A 14,842-nucleotide genomic window follows, 5' to 3' on the forward strand; every position below is an offset into this window, starting at 1 on the left:
TAGACATGGAGGAGGAACATCAGACTCAGTAGTGGCTGGAACAAGTGAGAAGGAGAAAATTGAATGAGCATAAATATGTTGATCAGTATGTATATAGTTATGTTGCTGCTACGATACAACGACACATCTTTAATTGCACTTTTGAATCACAACAATCAGGATATCATAGAAAGCTGTGACAAGTAAGCATGGTGGCTACAGTGAAGTCTTTGAGCTCAACCTTTTGTTAAGTTAATATGCTATGGTGTAAATCATAATATGAAGCACTGCTAAGTGACAAGGAGTATATGCTGAACCTTTTGATGTTCTTATTACAAGCCAGCGCAAAGCGCAGCTCCTCCTTACTAGTTGCATGGAATTATAGAGTGAATAACGATCACACTATTGATGCCCTTGTAACCCTAATCTAACATAAGAAACCCTCGATTATCTTTCTCACCAAAACAAAAGTCGATGATTGGAATTATATGGATCAGCTGTGTTTGCAGATCGATTACAAGACCTATGATCTCTACTAGGGTTTGTGATGGTCAATTTGGAGGTGTTGCTATGTTTTGGAATGATGGTCAGAATATCAAATTCCTTATAAAATCAAAATCTTTGTTGATGTGGAGGTTCACGCCACCAGGAGTCGTCAACTGGACGGGCCGAGCCTTAGTATATTTAAATAAGTGACAGATCGAGTATTTTCATAAATATGAAAATTCAAGCACGCCCACCTAAAGCGGGCGTTGCGGTCTTTTACGGGCCGGGCATTGCGGGCTTGTATTAGAAAAAATAACACTATTATTTTAAGGATTTAGAACAATAAAAGAATTATTAGAAAACATTCTAAAAAAAAGTCACAAATAAATTCTAGTTTCGAAATATTTTCGATCGACACTAATAGATGTGATCGATATATATATTTAAGGACCATGTAAAAATTTCATCCGTTTTGAACTTGGTTAGATCGTCCATATCTACGGTTAACCAAAAAAGAAGGATTTTGACATAATAAAACCTCATTGACCGGGGCTTTACCAAATAGGTTTCCTCGTTGCGACGGCGCACGATCGGTGACAAAAATTAGGTGATTTCAAATATGTAAACGGCTTTCAGCATTCGCATATTGGTAATGGGTCATCCCTTGAGGCATATTAGTGGTGGTTTTGGTTTACCAAAAAATCCGACGGTCAAACAAGGTTCAAAATGAAATGTTTATAGGATTACTAAGTATATATATCGATCACATCGGATGGTGTCGATTGATGATGAGAAGTTTCATTCATATAATCCCTTCATAATCCGATAGTTTTATTATAAACCTAATATGAAGGTTATGATACATTAGTAGACACTTCGGCGATCGACAATTTCAGTTCGAAATATGGTCGATCGACACATCAGATGTGATCGGTATATATATTTAGGAAATCCGTAAAAATTTCGTCAGTTTTCAACATCGTTTGATCGTCCGTACCTACGGTCAACTAGAAAAAGGCGTTTTTTGACATATTAAAACCCCCATTGACCGGGGTTTTGCAAAATGAGTTTCCTCGGTGCGATTGCACACGATATGTGACAAAAATTAGGTGATTTCAGATATGCTAACGGCTTTCGGTGTTCGCATCTTGGTAATGAGTTCCCTTAGGGCATATTAGTGGTGTTTTTGTTTTACCGGAAATTCTAACGGTCAAACGAGGTCCGAATTGGATGAACATTTATAAGATCACTAAATATATATACCGATCACATCAGATGGTGTCGATTGATCCGGAGAAGTTTCCTTCATATAGTCGCTTCATAATGCGATAGTTTTATTATAAACCTAATATAAACGTTATGATACATTAATAGACACTACGGTGATCGACAACTCTACTCCGAAATATGGTCGATCAACACCACCAGATATGATCGGTATATATATGTAGGGAACTCGTAAACATTTCATCTGTTTTGGACACGGTTTGACCGTCCGTACCTGCAGTCAACTAAAAAAGAGGCGTTTTGATAGATTAAAACCTCATTGACCAGGGTTTTGCCAAATGGGTTTCCTCGGTGCGACCGCACATGATAAGTGACAAAAGTTAGGTGATTTTAGGTATGCAAACTGCTTTCGGTGTTAGCATCTTGGTAATAGGTCTTCCCTTAGGGCATATTAGTGGTGTTAGTGGTTTACCGGAAATTCCCACGGTAAACGAGGTCCGAATTGGATGAAAGTTTTACAGAATCACCGAATATATATACTGATCACATATGATTGTGTCGACCGATCCCGAGAAGTTTCTTTCATATAGTTGCTTCATAATGCGATAGTTTTATTATAAACCTAATATAAATGTTATGATACATTAGTAGACACTTTGGCAATCGACAACTCCAGCTTAAAATATGGTTGATCGACACGAGTAGATGTGATCGGTATATATATTTAGGGAATCAGTAAAAATTTCGTCCGTTTTGGACATGGTTTGACCGTCCGTACCTACGGTAAACTAAAAAAGAGGCGTTTTGACATATTAAAACCACATTGACCTGGGCTTTGCCAAATGGGTTTTCTTGGTCCGACTGCACACGATCTGTGACAAAAATTTGGTGATTTTAGATATGCAAACGGCTTTCGGTGTTAGCATCTTGGTAATGGGTATTCCCTAAGGGCATATTAGTGTTGTTTTTGGTTTACCGGAAATTCGGACGGTTAAATGAGATCCGAATTGGATGAAATTTTTATAGAATCACTAAATATATATACCGATCACATATGATTGTGTCGATCGATCCCGAGAAGTTTCTTTCATATAGTTAATTCATAATGCGATAGTTTTATTATAAACCTAATATAAAGGTTATGATACATTAGTAGACACTTCGGCAATCGACAACTCCAGTTTGAAATATGGTTGATCGACACGAGCAGATGTGATCGGAATATATATTTAGGGAACCCGTAAAAATTTCGTCCATTTTGGACTTGGTTTGACCGTCAGTACCTACGGTAAACTAAAAAAAGATGCGTTTTGACATATTAAAACCTCATTGACCTGGGCTTTGCCAAATGGTTTTCTTGGTCCGACTGCGCACGATCGGTGACAAAAATTTGGTGATTTCAGATATGCAAACGGCTTTCGGTGTTAGCATCTTAGTAATGGGTATTCCCTAAGGGCATATTAGTGGTGTTTTTGGTTTACCGGAAAATTCGGACGGTTAAATGAGGTCCGAATTGGATGAAATTTTTATAGAATCACTAAATATATATACCAATCACATATGATTGTGTCGATCGATCTCAAGAAGTTTCCTTCATATAGTTGCTTCATAATGCGATAGTTTTATTATAAATCTAATATAAAGGTTATGATACATTAGTAGACACTTCGGCAATCGACAACTCCAGTTCGAAATATGGTTGATCGACACCAGTAGATGTGATCAGTATATATATTTAGGAAACCAGTAAAAATTTCGTCCGTTTTAGACATGGTTTGACCGTCCGTACCTACGGTAAACTCAAAAAGATGTGTTTTGACATATTAAAACCTCATTGACATGGGCTTTGCCAAATGAGTTTTCTTGGTGCGACCACGCACGATCGGTGACAAAATTTTGGTGATTTCAGATAAGCAAATGACTTTCGGTGTTCGCATCTTGGTAATGGGTCTTCTCTTAGGGCATATTAGTGGTGCTTTTGGTTTACTGGAAATGCCGACGATCAAACGAGACCGAATTGGATGAAACTTTTATAGAATCACTAAATATATATACCGATCACTCGGATTGTGTCAATCGATACTGAGAAATTTCCTTCATATAGTCGTATCATAATGCGATAGTTTTATTATAAACCTAATATAAAAGGTTATGATACATTAGTAGACACTTCGGTAATCGACAACTCCAGTTCGAAATATGGTCGATCGACACTAGCATATGTTATCGGTGTATATATTTAGGGAACCGGTAAAAATTACGTCCGTTTTGGACGTGGTTTGAATGTACGTACCTACGGTTAACTAAAAAAGAGATGTTTTGACATATTAAAACCCCTATTGACCAGGGCTTCACCAAATGGGTTTCCTCGGTGCGACCACGTACGATTGGTGACAAAAATTAGGTGATTTTAGATATGCAAACGGCTTTTGGCGTTCGCATATTACTAATGGGTTCTCCCTTAGAGCATATTAGTGTTGTTTTCAGTTTACCAAAAATTTCGACGGTCAGACGAGGTCCGAATTGGTTGAAATTTTACAGGGTCACTAAATATATATATCGGTTGGTGTCGATCGATCCCGAGAAGTTTCATTCATATAGTTGCTTCATAATGTCATAGTTATATTCTAAAACTAATAGAATATGTATGTATAAGCCCGGGCCGGGCCTTACGGGCTTTTGGTAGGCCGGGCCTGTGGGCCTGGCCGTGTTTCACACCTTTAAACTAAGTTCGACCCTCTACCCACGGAAGCGGGCTTTAACGGGCTTTCTCGTGGGCTGGGTCGGGTATAAGCCCATCGGGTTTGCGGGTCTCCGCGAGCTTTTCGGATCCGCGGGCTAAATGATGAGGCTTACACGCCACTTATGGCTTAAGGGCCTGCATGGATCTCGAAATACTCCACCTTTGCTTGAAGTACATGTGAGAGGATCAAATGTTGCATTGATAATATGTTTTAGCAAGCTTGGAGAAGGGAAATTCCAACGTCTCACAATATTGCATTCATAATATGTTTTAGCAAGCTTGGAGAAGGGTTCAGGGATTCTAACTATACGAAGAGAGGATCAAGCATGAACATATTGGTACTCTTCCCACCACCCAATGTGATCAAGGCAATATCATCTGCCATCTTTGCCTGATTGTCCCAAACTTTGGCATTTTAATTACGCAAAATAGCCAACACAAACATAAGTAATGTCGTAAAGGAAGATGGAGACTGAGAGTGAGAATGAACTTACCAACCAGTCAACTATATATATATTTGGAGCATGACTATGAGTAGGAATGTGAGGAAGCTGGAGCATTGAAGAAGTATATGCGCAATCTCGTAGAGGATGAATATGAGATTGAGAGTGATGATGAGTTGCGTAACCGGGGCAACACTAAGCCCAATTTATAACCTTGCAACTGTCTTTGTTACTATATAATAAGAAAATATGGTTCAGTCCGGGGAACTTCAAGGGTGATTAGTCTATCAAATGGTAACACATATTCACGTAACACATATCGAAATGGGGGGATCTTGAAAGATTGTTTAACTAAACTACTACTAAAAATAAAATCTTAAATTAATTATATACAAGTCATCGACAACTCAACACATCACCAAGCACGAGATTTACTCAATATTATGTAAGACACGTACACAATGACTAGGGGCAGCAAGTAGATTCGATATACTCTAATTTCATCTCAATTCCAATTCTAATTAGAGCCTGAAGCGGTTCATCTAATCATTAAGACTTCACAATTATTTAGAATCAACGAGGTATGTAATCTAAAACATATGCTAAAAAGTCTAACAACACGAAGCGTAAAAGTTAAACACAAAACACATAAGCACAGTAAGCCGAATTGAAGACATGTAAACATGCATGACGTCACTCAACATATTTAAGCTTGTAAATTCCTAGAACTATAACCACCCTAGTTAAGTAGAAATGACCTAGACAACAAAATGTATAACTCGATCAAAGACTACTTCGGTATATGAAATCGCAACCCAATGATAGTCATGGCCGTGATAGCCTCAAGCCTTGATTTAGATGCACGAGTTCAAGAAATTAATCAAAATAAAAACCTAATAATATGTCGAAACCCTACTGTCCTAAACCATAATACACGAAATCAAATCATAAACAAGAGTTTTTATAATCGAAACATAAACCAAATAAATCTGATATCATGTTCTTCACAAGGTTCTAAAAATCGCTAGCGCTAGTTGGGCGGATTGCCGGGGACTAGCGCCTAGGGGACTAGTCAGGGGCATATGAAGGGACTAGGCAGTTTGTATTTTTAATTATTTTTAATTTTTATATAGCATATAAAAATTAAAATATGTATTTTAATGATTCTAAATAAAAAATACTGAAAATATAGATAAACCACCTAAAAATCGCCCAGAAACTGCCGAGAACCCGCATAGACCGCCTTTTTGACAAAACGCCCAGACTGTCGATTATGCAAAAATCGGAACGGCAGGCTGGTGCCCAGTGCCTAGGCAGTCGCCCAACCCGTTTTTTAGAACCATGGTTCTTCATGTATAAAATTGAAAATAAATCAAAGAATTCTTTAATACAAATTGTAAAACCTATAAAATCAGAAACTAAAATACAAGTTATGGATGAATCACACTTTAAGAACCTTTAAGGATTCGTCAAAGGGTGGTAGAATCAGTTATGGAGGAAGGAAATAGGTGATGCGGTTTGTGTTGGTAATAAATGGTGCTTGTGGCTTCAATTTTCTGGAAGTATTTTGGCAGAGGTTCGGTTAGGCTTTGCATATGAGATGTGATACTTTTTCTCTCCATAAACAAGCCTATATATAGAGGAAAAACCCTAGGGAGGCCGGCCACAAAATTGAAATCTAATTGGTTTAGGTTTCTTGATTCTTGTAGGATTTGACTTGAGCTTCCCTCAATGGACTAGGGTTCATAATCCAATCCGATTCGCGCTTTTAGGCACAACAAGAGTTCTTCTCCTAGTTGAAATAGGACTTCTTCTCTTTGTCGTTGCCGGATTTTCTCTTCTTACTAAACTCAAATTTCTCTCTCTTTTTTAGGAAGAAATTTAGTGACAGACTAGGTAGAAGCTTTACAGAATCATCGAAACATTTTGGCTCCTAGTTTGATTAGAACTCCTATTCTATTTTAAACTCTTGACGAATTTATGCGTTTTCCCTCAATGTTTAACACGTTTTAAGCATAACCCTACCAAAGACTCATCACTCTACAATATGACTCTAATTTACACAAATAAGAGATAAGCAAAGCACAAATGCAAGGATAAACATTTTAAGAACGTCGCATTTTTTATGTTTCTATCAACTACCCCACACTTATCATTTTCTAGTCCTTTAGTAAAACTAGACTCTACTACTGCTGCCCCTAAATCAATTGTCTCAGAATCTCAAAACACATAGTTTTCAAGTTTTAGCATTTGAATGTAAGAACATAAATTACAAGCTTCATAAACATGCTTCAAGGTATGAATAAGTCAGAAACAAGAAAATAAGCATTTAACATGTTTAGTCAATCCAATCTTCCTCACAAGACATACTTTTTTCTTTTCACTCAAATTCATGGCTATATTCACATAAAAGAATATGCAAGAGAATAAATAGTAAGGCTACACTTGCATATTTCATCAAATGAAAGCAGTTTGTGGATATAATTTTTTTAGAAGACGTCAATTAACAACTAAGTTCACAAATGGACCAAAACCATATGCTCAACTCTTATGATTATCTCCACAAACCAAGATTTGCTCCTTTTAAGAATCATTAGGATCATTATACAAGGTTAGAGTTTAGGTTGAGCTAGAGGCATGGAATATCAAGGAATCACAAAGGTCATCATATAGACAAATTAACGGAGTAAACATCATCCTTATAACACCAAACACCATCAAGGGCCAAATATAATAAGTTGGGTCTAGTCATCATTATAAACATCAAAGTGAAAATGGGCAAATGTCAAATGTAAAAAGTTTTTAGACCTTCAATTGCCACTCAACTCCAAATCACAAATAGAAGACTCATCTCTGATTTTTTTTCTCTACTGATCTCATCATTTTGTTTTCTTTCGGCAATATGCTTAAAAGATTTTGATTTTTTTTCTTTTCACATGTTCTACACGTATTTCAAACATCAAATTATAATATCATCTCAAATAGAGTTTTGTCAAGTCTATAGGATAAGGTAGAGGTAACAATACTAAGCATGAAGATAATGTAGGTGATGAAAAATAGGTTGAACGTATAGGCTCAAAAGGGGTTCAACTAAGGGGTCCCAAACATAGCACAAATAAGGGTACATGGTTTTTTGGTTCAAGTAGTGGTACTCCTAGAAATGATCCATAATGTTTTTCAAAGTTAGAGCATTTTATGACTTAAAAGTTTCAACAATCAAAACATTTAACACTCAATACCGATACTTTTAAACTTTCCCGGCAATGGTGCCAAAAATTGACGAGTTGCGTAACTGGAACTATACTAAGCTCAATTTATAACCCTGCAAATGTTATCGTTAGTATAAAATAATAAATTATTGTTCCGCCAGGGAACTTCAAGGGTGATCAGTCTATCAAATGGTAACACATATTTACATAACACATATTGAAATGGGGGCATCTTGAAATATTGTTTAACTAAACTACTAGTGAAAATAAAATCCTAATTAATTATGTACAAGTGATCGACAACTCAACACATTACCAAGCACGAGATTCACTCAAGATTATGTAAGACACACACACAATGACTAGAGGCATAAAGTAGATTCAATATACTCAAATTTCATCTCAATTCCAATTCTAATTGCCCGAAGTAGTTCATATAATCATTAAGACTTCACAATTATTTAGAATCAACGAAGCGTGTAATCCTAAATATATATTAAAAGGTTTAAGAACACGAAGCGTAAAAGTTAAACACAAAGAAGCACATAAGCACAATAAGCCGAATTGAAGACATGTAAACATGCATGGTGTCACTCATCATATTTAAGCATGCAAATTCCTAGAACTATAACTACTCTAGTTAAGTATCAATGACCTAGACAACAAAATGTTTAACTCGATCAAAGACTACTTTAATATATGAAATCGCAACCCAATGATAGTCATGGCCGTGATAGCCTCAAGCCTTGATTTAGATGCACGAGTTCAAAGAATAAATCAAAATAAAACCTAAAGACATATCGAAAACCTACTGTCCTAAACCATAATACACGAAATCAAATCATAAACAAGAGTTCTTATAATCGAAACATAAAACTAAATAAATTAGAAATCATGTTCTTCATATATAAAACCGAAAATAAATCCAAGAATTCTTTAATACAAATCGTAAAACCTATGAAACTAGAAAATAAAATACAAGCCATGGATGAATCACACTTTAAGAACCTTGAAGGATTCGTTAAAGGTGGTGGAATCGGTTATGGAGGAAGGGAATATGTTATGAAGTTTGTGGTGGTCATGGATAGTGCTTGTGGCAGACGTTCAGCTAGGCTTTACTTATGAGATGTGATACTTTTTTGTCCATAAACAGGCCTATATATAGAGAAAAAACCCTAGGGAGGCCGGTCATAAAGTTGAAACTAAATTGGTTTAGGTTTTCTGAATCTGGTAGGATTTGGCTTGGGCTTCCCTCAATGGACTAGGCTTCATAATCCAATACGATTCGCCCTACTAGATCAAACGAGAGTTCTTCTCCTAGTTGAAATATGACTTCTTCTCCTTGTCGTTGCTGAATTTCCTCTTCTTATTGAACTCGATTTCCCTTTCTTTTTGGTCTCGGCAACTTGTCTTGTTTTGATCTGATTCTTCTCTCTTCTTTCTCAGTGCTTCTTCAATGTGCCCCTAAACATCAAAAGGAAGAAATTTAGTGACACACTATGAGCCCCTGAAAATTTTTCGTCGTTTTCCAATATGTAGAAGCTAACTTACATTTTTCTGAGATGTCGAATAAGTAGTTTAATATTTTTGTGCTAAACTACGCAAGCTCAGGAGTATTCATGGTAAAACTCTGATTTTACTGTGTTACCTTTTTACTATAAAAGTACTAAATTACCCCTATAACTTTTGGTATTTACAATCCTGCCCATAGCAGAGTTACTGGTTAGATTTTACTATTTACTATTACTGTTACAGTCCTATTTTACGGTTTTATCCTAAGTTATTATTTTACTATTTACTAATGATTTTGACAGTTTTACTCTTATCTAGGGTAACTTAGTGAAAACCTAACATATTTAAAATGACGACATAAATAGTGACGTTTATTTACAATTATTCACTAACCTCGGTTCCCACCCAAATCGAGTATCGAGAACACACTTAACTTAGAATTGTTGGAAATAATAAAGTAAATCACCATTAAGATACTAAGTGCATTTAAACCTTAAAGTACACTTAATATTATTTGGCGTGCTCTAGTGATTCTCGTGTTTCGACCTTGTTATTCACTTACTTATCGACCGAGTAGGCCCATAAAGACTTAGACATGTGTTTTGTTTGATGTTTGAGTCTTACGTTGCTACCTTTTGCATTTATATTTATTTGCATCTTTTTTTTTCATGTGCTCCTCATTTCTTATTGTCAGTGGTTTATATATTTATTCAGTCTTGTAGTTTCGAGTTGATAGGCAGTTGACACGTACCGGGGTCCTAGATCACTCTCTATGGCCACGTATAGGCTGGCCCGGGTCCCGAGTAATTTGAACTCGGATATTTGCGCTGAAGATGAAGATATGAAACCCCCCACCCAAGAAATCTCCTCGACCGGGGACTTGGGGACTTGTTAACACCACCCCTGAATGTGGGGACCTCCGGCTTAATCTCCTCATATTCCGGTCGCGGAACCGGTGGCCGGAGACCTAGAAGGCCCAGTATGCAGGAAAGTTGATCTAGTAGCCTCTCTGCTTCCTCGGGTATCGCCATTAATGCCACCCACTGTGGCTCGCCTAAATAATAGACGCTATGTGCTAGCGCACATTCTCACATTGAAGGAAGAGCCAGACACCTATCTCAATGCACCTATAAATAGGCTGCCTAAACCACCTAAAAGAGGCAACACATTCGTAAGTCCTTAACTCTCAAACTCACTCCGTACCAGATACTAACCTAAGCTTCGGAGGATCAAAAGCTGATGCACGGTTGACCCTTTGATTTTGACTTGTGTGCAAATCCCACTGAGCTGACACATCAGAATACAAGGTTATGAGAAGCTAGATCTCCCGGATTTGGCTCCCGTAACAAAGTCCAAATCTAAATATATATTTTTGTATGAAGTCCCTATGAAGATAAATACTCATGTTTTCCAAAAATCCACACAAAAGCTAAAATATGTTAAAAGGGAACAATTCCATATCAAATTAAGTGTAATGTCAAATTATTAGATGAATCTAACGCTCTAGCACATTTGATTTCACCATTGTCACATCTAATGTCATTATCTCTACGTAATTAAAATACAAAGATCTTCAATTGGTCTAGCTTTGTTCATCCAATGTCAAGTCAAACACGTCATTGATAGGAGCACGAAGTGTGACGTTCTTAATGTATATATGCCCTATTCTTATGCTTTGCTACTTCTTATTTAGTTGTTTTAGGTTCATATTTGTCATATGTATGTTCTAGGTAGAACTATTTCGAATTTAGATGATTTGATGATGAAATTGTGCTAAGTGTTAGAACTCCTGATTGAGCTAGGATTCCTTACTCGACTAGGACTCTACTTTCCTATTTTCATTCTGTCCTATTCCTTAATCGACGATTTCTTTTCAGGAAAGACAAATCATATTTGGAAAGAAAGGAGAGTTGCCGAGTTGCATTCCTGGTTGAACAAGGAAATCATATTCGAGTTGAAGAAGGAGAAGAGGAGGCCGGCCTAGCTACTCCTAGTTGGATCAAGAAATTGCCGTGCAGCCCTTAAAGAGATCTCCCTATTGAACTTGGTTTCCTACATCAAGTTGGATATGGAGTACATAAATCAAATCCATAACAAAGAGGATTTCAGTTTCCCAATTGGATTCTATTTCCTTTTGGCATGCAAGAAGGCTTCCTACACCTCTATATATAGAGGCCGGCCTCTCCATTCAGCAACATCATCAACCCTACACAAAAACACAGCCATAAGCTCTGCCGAATTCATCCTTCACCATTCCAAGAAATCCTAAAACCAATTCCATCATTCCCCACCTATCAATAGCCTTCAAACACGCTTGTGAAGAAGGTTTCATCCATAGAAGTCTCGGCTACACTTGTGGATTGCTTGATTTATAAAGTGTAACCATGATTCACTCTTGTTTAATTTCGGTTTTGGTTTTATTCTTTGCGATTTGGTTAGTGTAGTCTTGTATCAATTTTGTCTATGAAATAGCTACTTGATTCAATTTATATAGAGGATTCGAAAATATGTTTTTGGTTTTATGATTTTCGGTTTTTGGTTTCTGCCGAATACATGTGTGAACAATTTTCGATGCCTATGTGTTATGACTATGCTTGTAGCATGATATTTAGGTTGTTGGATTAAAGACTTATGCTAAGAACATGTTTATTCTTGTTTATGTGATTTTCGAATTGCATGGTTGTTGGTTAAGTAAGTGACATACTTGATGAATTCAATGTGCATGGCTTTGGGATTACATGATTAAGATGAACATGTTAGAATTTCGATTATGGCTGCTTGGTTGTGATTGAATGTGTTAAGTGTCTATGTGTCTAGGTTACTGCTTAGAACCCTAAATGCATGATCCATCCTTGGTTGCTCAATGTATGTCTCGGCATGATACTAAGAATGGACATAGACTTGGTTCGATTCCCTCTATGTGATTTGTTTTGGTGATTGTTTATGTGTTGGTTGGTTGATCACATGTATATAGTAGTTTAGGTTTTATTTACTGTTTTTATGATTCAATCCAAAATCTATATCAAACCTTAAAACCTTTATGAATTCGTGTAAGTATTGTGATCCTAAGCCCTGGCTGGATCCCCGGTTTGTGAACGATACCCTCTTGCTTTATACTACTATGATGTGTTCAGGGTTAAATATTGATGTCGAGTAATCGAGCATTCATCAAATGGCGCCGTTGCCGGGGATCCATTAGAGATGGATCCCTAACTTTTACTACGAATTCATTGTTTATATTGTACATTTGTATATTCTCAATCTTATTCTTATTTCGTGTAACATATAGTAATGTATATTAGGTTGTTGTTTTGGTGCTTGAGTGAATGATTGTTGTAGGTTGTAAATCGAACGGAATAGGTAAAGTCCCTTTTGTTAATATTAGCCTTAACCCTTCATGCTAGCTCTCGAGTTTGCATGAGGTCGAGGGCGGCTTTTATTAACACTTGGAGATTTGTCTAACACATGAGGTTAAGTCCAGCTGAGTAAGGGGCACGCTCTTTTATTACTCTGGTGCATGGGACCAAAATTGGATCTCAGAGAACTACTGACTGACATACATCTCGGTGATGGAGTCGATAGGGAGTTCGCTCTCCGTAGTTCAACAAATGAGTCCTACCATGTTCACTATCTCTGATTGAGCTAAAGGCCTTCTGAAACAAAGACTTGATCTTGTGTCTAGGCATCCATACTTAGGCCGCACGTCCACCTTGATTTACAACTTAGAATCAATCGATCATTCAATCATTAAAATAGCAAAAAGAACTTGTGAATTGTATGAACTTGTGAAAACGTAAAGAACTAACTCTTGTAAACTTGACATAGTTGCCGTGTCCTTCCCCTTAAGTGTGCGTGTGTGTGACTAAGGGAAGGCACGAATTTTATGTATCCATTATGTATTCTTCATGGCTAACTCGTTACCTTTCATATAAACAGGTACTATGCATGTCCGAATTTTCTAAGAAGACACAAGAGCTCAAGGATCGAATTCAAGCACTTAGAGATTTAAACAACTCTTTCATAAGTAGACCTTTGAATTTCGAAACATCTCCAAGGAATTCAATCTTAAACTCTTCACCTAGATCAGAAGAAGAGGAAGATCTGTCCTTTCCATTCGTCTTCAATTCAGACTTAGACACAATTGCGGGCCGTGACATAATTCCTGTTGGTGCTCCAATGGCACTTAAGAATGCATTCATTCCTACCACCCCGGAATCACCCTCATGCATTGCTTTCACTCCACCTGATGAAGCTAACTTCTCCATTCCCGTTCAATTGCTTGGGCAGCTGCCTAAGTACTCTGGCTCTTCAATGGAAGACCCTAATGTTCACCTTAGGGAGTTCTTGGACATTTGCAAGCTCCAATCGATTCATCATCTTTCTCAAGAAGGCTTGAGATTGCTTTTGTTCCCATTTACCCTTAAGGATGATGCTAAACGTTGGTTATATTCTTTGCCTGCAGGAATCATCACTACATGGGACGAAATGACTAGGAGGTTCTTGAAGCAATTCTTCCCTGCTCAACTCACGAAAAGACTTAGGAGGGAGATTCAGAACTTCACTCAAAAAGATGGTGATTCACTCTATGAGGCTTGGGAGGAATTTCAGGAACTACAAAGGAAGTGCCCTCACCATGGTATTTCGTTGGATGACTTGGTACAATTCTTCTATGAAGGACTCGACACCACCAATAAGAGCATGGTGGACTCGGCATGTGGCTGCACATTCATGAACAAAACCGGTCAAGAAGCTTACACCTTGATCGATGACTTGGCTGACAACAATCGCCAATTTAGTTCCAAGGAGAAGAGAGGAAGCAAGAGCCGTGGGGTGTATGATGTTGATGCAAGGAATCAGATGGCGACTTTAGAAAGGAAGCTTGACGTGCTAGTCAAGGCATTCAATGGTTCAAGCATCAACCCTCAAGCATGCGGCATTTGTTCTTTCAAAGACCACACGACTGACAATTGTCCAAATGGTGCAATGACTGAAGAAGAGTTGAACTTTATGGGGCAACAAAGGCCTAGGTACGATCCATATTCGAACACATACAACCCTGGACTTAGAGATCATCCAAATTTTCGTTGGAGCAACAATGCTCAACCATCCAATGCTCAAGGTCAAGGACCTCGTCCTTCAGGTTTGTTTGTGAGGCCTCAGGTACCTCAAGGTTCTGCTCCCTTTAACTCTAATGTTCATGGTTCGAATAATGCATCTTCACCTAATTATGATGAACTTTTGAA

General features: G+C 37.4%; 1 non-coding gene across 1 annotated transcript; it reads right to left on the bottom strand.

Annotated features, from left to right (window-relative positions):
• Nucleotides 1-14,132: 14,132 nt before the first annotated feature.
• On the bottom strand, nt 14,133-14,239 carry LOC126789691 (small nucleolar RNA R71). Its single transcript, XR_007671604.1, has one exon. It is a non-coding gene; the product is annotated as a small nucleolar RNA R71 (small nucleolar RNA).
• Nucleotides 14,240-14,842: the final 603 nt, after the last annotated feature.

The sequence above is a fragment of the Argentina anserina genome, chromosome 3 (genome assembly GCF_933775445.1).
Source record: "Argentina anserina chromosome 3, drPotAnse1.1, whole genome shotgun sequence".
Classification (NCBI taxonomy): domain Eukaryota; kingdom Viridiplantae; phylum Streptophyta; class Magnoliopsida; order Rosales; family Rosaceae; genus Argentina; species Argentina anserina.